The 5,402-nt window shown below is 37.0% G+C and overlaps 1 protein-coding gene across 1 annotated transcript in view; it reads left to right on the top strand.

The window, feature by feature from the left end:
• Positions 1-5,402, top strand: part of LOC309629777 (uncharacterized protein) — a 212,711-nt gene that overhangs the window by 33,569 nt on the left and 173,740 nt on the right. The gene's annotated exons all lie outside the window — the stretch shown is intronic.

The following is a 5,402-nucleotide window of genomic DNA, read 5'->3' as shown; positions in this document are numbered from 1 at the left end:
ACACCATATTTTGGAAAAATCCAAGTCTTAGGTAAGCCTCTTTACTGTGCTTTCCATTTTGATGTTAGATTTGAAGCGTGTGTGTGTGTGTGTGTGTGTGTGTGTGTGTGTGTGTGCGTGTGTGTGTTGCCAGACATCAGAAATGAAGTGTATGATCATCTCAACAAATACTGTCACATTTTAGCTAAAGAAACTGAGCAAATTAAATGATAGCTAGTTTAAGGCAAAGCAGGAATCAGAGTATAGATCTCTGGACTTCAGTGTACAGCATTATAATTGCATTTCCTTTCTTTCTACATGTTATTGGTTCAGAAAAATTCCAGACTCAAAATTTTCAAACTGGAAACATACAGGACATCTTCACACAAATTACAGCTCCCTCTGTAATTTCTAATACAAAGTTATGTGTTCGAGAAACAAAGGGATCCACGTCTCTCAATATTTAGATTACTGAACAGCTTTCTTAGGAATTATGGAAACTTCTTTCCAATGTGGTTGCTAATTCATCTCCAACCTGCTATAAGCAAGTTACTAGTTGACAGAATTGAATGCTTACCCTAAAACAGATGGGAAAGATTCATACCTGAACTTGTTTAAATATGGATAACTAGGACTACAGTTTGCATTTACAGTGACAGTGAAACATGTGGTTTCTGCAGAAGATAGAGTGGGCAAACAAGCTTTCTTCAATGCAGTGTGTTACTTTAGGCATGTTCTCCTCCTTTTTACTTGTAACTGATAAATCCAAACCTAAGAAGGCATATAACTTGTGTTCAATGCTGGACATGCCAATTCTCCCCAGATTTCAGATTCCATTCCTTCTCAAAAATTTCCATGGAAGTAATCTTCACAGCAGAGGCAAGTGGCTTCTGCTTGTAGGATAGAGCAGCCTTTCACGAGCAAAAGTGCTTTGAAGTAATAGCTTTTTGTTTGTTTTAATTTAAAAATTATGTTTTACATCTTTTATTTAGCAAAATAACAATTAAAATTGTCACACCAGAGGTGTGTACCATACTTATTTTGTAGTTTTGGATATTTATGTCACATGGTAGTCTACCTTTAACTCAGGTGAATGTGTATTCCAGTTTAAGAAGCAGAGAGATAGAATATGTGAATTTTGGAGGCCGTAGGTTTTTGTTTATAGATGTTCTCAGAGTTTTTTGCATAGTAATATAGATTGAGAGTCAGAAAGAAGAGACTTACTAAGCAGCATTTCTCAAATATATTTTACCATAAAAGCTTTTTCACACTGCTCACTTACTGGCATCTTATGGAATGAGTGTTCCAAGGAACACAGTTTGGGAAAGGCTTGTCTAATTCAGTGTTACCTCTCCATTTTATTACATAAATAATATTTTTCTTAAAACAGTTTTTATTAATTAAAAAGTTAAATACTATAAATATTAAGTCTATTATAACATCAAAAAATGATCTATTTTGTTACTTCTTTTAAAGCTTGTCATAAAACTTTGCTATTTGGATAAAGATTTTTACAGGATTTTCTCAGTGTTTGAAAATAGTGCTACTAGGTCAGTAGCCTGGAAATTAGAATAAATTGTTGCCTAGATTCTGACACCTATCTGCTCTGGGATTCTAACCTTTCTAGTCATATATAATCTCTCTTCACCTCAATTGCTTGTTTAAAAATTTTAAAAATTAAAATTAAAAAAAGAGGTTACACCTGTCCTATCAATTTCACAGTACATTTTGTATTGAATTAGTTAAATTTACTGTATTAACTAGAAAGCATAATAATGTAAAACATATCAATATTTTCACCATTGTTACAGGACTAAGCACATTTCCATTTAACCTTTTGTAAATGTTGGATACAGTTGGTAGAGACTTACAAACATTGCTGAAAACCATTTGAAGTAAAGTAATAATTGATTATTATCAAATATGAGTTTCTTCTAGCAGTTTCTTCCATCATTTTTTACAAAGAACCCTCTCTATATGTTTATATAGGTTAGATAGCTTTAATTTGTTTCTTCTTATTTCCTCTCAGCTGTCACAGCTTACCATTCCCATGGGAGGCTTTCTTTTTCTTATAATTTATTTTTAAGTGAGATGGCACAACTGTTTTAGTTTAATGCATTTTTTCCCTAAAGTTCCCTGTAAGTGGCATTTATGAGCAATTTCAGATTTATTCCGTTATAATGGCATTTTAAAAACATTATCCTTAGGCATTATGATGGTTTTAGAATAAATCTAGCTTAAAAATTCATCTTTGTTATGAAAAAGAAAGCTCCTAAATGTCTTTAAACATAGTCCATCTTTCAGAGACCTTCTGTTTGGAGACAAGTTTGTCTCCTGAGTAAATTGAACAACAGTAATTCATGGCATTTGTTCAGCATTGTGTATTTTCAAAGCGATATGCAATCATCAGTTCATTTAATCACCCAGCAATCCCAGCACTGAGAAACAAATGTAGTCTGACCACCACCTGAGCTGGTATTAGCACCCCAAATTGCCTCCGTGCTCACATCGTCCAGGCTTGCTTTGATTAAAAATCACCGTTGGAACAAATGAAAAGCTACATGTAAGCTACTCCCGTCTACTTCTTTGTCCTTTATTTGCTCATAAGTGGAATAATGTATTGCCATTTCAGTGGGAGCTGTCTTTGTCCCCAGTACTCCTTGGAGATAGTGTGCTTGTGTAAATATGACACAATGGTGTGGTAAGATCCTTTTAGGGAACTTTTTGTACTCACCTTTTGAGGTCCAACTCAGATGTTATTTTATAACTGAAATGTTCCATATAACTTCTCCTTCTGTCTTCCCATGATTTAATTAATTTTTCCCAAGGGAACCCTCCTGCACTGTTGGTGGGAATGCAAATTGATACAGCCACTATGAAGAACAGTATGGAAGTTCCTTAAAAAACTAAAAATAGAACTACCATACGACCCAGCAATCCCACTACTGGGCATATACCCAGAGAAGACCATAATTCAAAAAGAGACATGTACCACAATGTTCGTTGCAGCTCTATTTACAATAGCCAGGACATGGAAGTAACCTAAATGTCCATCAACAGATGAATGGATAAAGAAGATGTGGTACATATATACAATGGAATATTACTCAGCCATAAAAAGGAGCAAAATTGAGCTATCTGTAGTGAGGTGGGTGAACCTAGAATCTGTCATACAGAGTGAAGTAAGTCAGAAAGAGAAAATCAAATACTGTATGCTAATGCATATATATGGAATTTAAAAAAGCAGTACTGAGGAACCTAGTGGCAGGGCAGGAATAAAGATGCAGATGTAGAGAACGGACTTGAGGGCACCGGGGGAAAGGGGAAGCTGGGATGAAGTGAGAGAGTAACATTGACGTATATACACTACCAAATGTAAAATGGATGGCTAGTGGGAAGCTGCTGCATAGCACAGGGAGATCAGCTCGATGCTTTGTGACCACCTAGAGGGATGGGATAGGGTGGGTGGGAGGGAGGCTCAAGAGGGAGGGGATATGGGGATATATGTGTACTTATAGCTGATTCACTTTGTTGTACAGCAGAAACTAACACAACATTGTAAAGCATTTATACTCCAATAAAGATGTGAAAAAAAATTAATTTCTCCCTCCCGTGTTCTCACAGAATTTTATACATACTTCTTTTACAGCTCTTACCACAATTTTGGTGTAGCTTTAAGTCTAGACTGGGAACATTTCTATGGCCTGTAACTATGTCTTGTTTATAAATCTACCCTCATCCCTTAGCACAGTGTCTGGAATATGTGGAAACCCAAGCATCTTTAAATCCCATTTTAGACCTCAGCTTCTCCAGGTGCCTTTCACCAAGCTATCTACCCTTTGCTCTACTTGATGTGAGTAGTAGAAGCAGGGTGTCCAAATCAGATGGGTTTAGTGCAGTCTCCCTGGAGGCATTACTGTTTTGGCTAATTTCTCAAAATGAAATGCTAAGATTTTGGTGAAGCTGATAAGAGGAAGCAAACAGGGTCTGTGAAAGTTCCAGGGCCAGTAACAGCATAACGGACTGTGAATAGTCTTCATAACAGTGGCCAGCACATGTCAGCGTTCCCTTCATCATCATCACTGCTACTGTCATCGTACAGTTACCCTTTACTAAACACTTTCTAGGTGACTCATCCTGTCCGAGGTGTCTTACAGACTTCTTTATCTCATGTGATAATCACAATGGCCATGCAATGTAGGAATTATCATCGTACTTTCTCAGGTTAAAAAAAAAAAAAGAAATGTCAGAAGTCTTATTTAGAGAGACTAAGAAACCCTCTCAAGTTCTTGTAGCTAGTAAAGCGAGGTAGCCAGGATTGAACCTCATGGCATGAAGGTTGTATCTCTATTGCCTTGTGTCATTTGGGTACGTTCTTGGGCCTGCTTGCTTCTTGGAATACCTGCAGATTATATTGCTTCTCTTTTCTCCTTTGTCCATGAACCTGCAAGTGGTGAGCAACCAAGAGACTACATTCAGTGATGCTTTTCAGTTCTATGATTCCGTTCAGAATCCACAGAGAATCCACACTGTTCAGAAAGGCCTCCTGTAGAAGGAGTCGCCATTAACTGCAAATGGAGCTCTGATCACAGGAGGAATGAGGACAGGAGCTGAGACCATTATTCTGTATTCTAAGATGTCAAAAGCGGACCATAACAGCTTTCATGTTTTCATTCCTTGCTTTGAGGCCTCCACCTTGAAGGCTACCTTTCTTCTCAGGTCTCCCAAATGGTTTTTATTCTCAAAATTATAAAAGGCAATGCTATTAGTACATGCTCTTGCTGGTTAAGGAAGCAAAAACTTTTCAAATCTTGAGTACAATTACTTAGGGGGTGTTTAATTGAAAACAAGGCAGATTGAGCTCTATTGCTTGAGGTTAAAGATGTGACATGTTCCTTATAGTGCTTTGGACCATGTAGTGGCTCACTGCAGAGTCAGCTGGAACCATTTGAGAGTTGCCTGACACAATACAGAGTCACTTGCAATTTACATCAATCAAAGAGATCAATGAAATTTGCAAAGCTCTGTGGCTCTCTGAGGACTTAGGGGTTACTTACAATTCCAGCAAAGAGCGGCTTACTGTATTGAAGGGTACCATTCCATCTCCCATCCCTAACACACTATGTCATAAAATTAATTCAAGGGGAATTTAATTAATATGAAAAGGGTATAGAAGTGTGTGATGTGGAGTAGGTGTGTATGTGTGTGCCTTTCTATGTCTTTTTTTTGGTGTGGAACATGCATTTGGAGATTTAGAAAATAGGTGGTTGTTATCATTTCTTCCTTTTCCTTTCCTTTTCTTTCATTTATATTTTCACTCCCATAAGTTGCTTACGTGTCCTTGAGTAAATCTTCATCCTTCAGCAGATGAGCATATTTATTTCTAAACTAATTTTACCTGATCCATCTTATGCATAGTTTGT

Source organism: Balaenoptera borealis, assembly GCF_965194805.1.
Source record: "Balaenoptera borealis genome assembly, chromosome: 5".
NCBI lineage: Eukaryota > Metazoa > Chordata > Mammalia > Artiodactyla > Balaenopteridae > Balaenoptera > Balaenoptera borealis.
The sequence above is the reverse complement of the archived record's forward strand: the minus strand, read 5'-3'. Positions and strand labels throughout refer to the sequence as shown.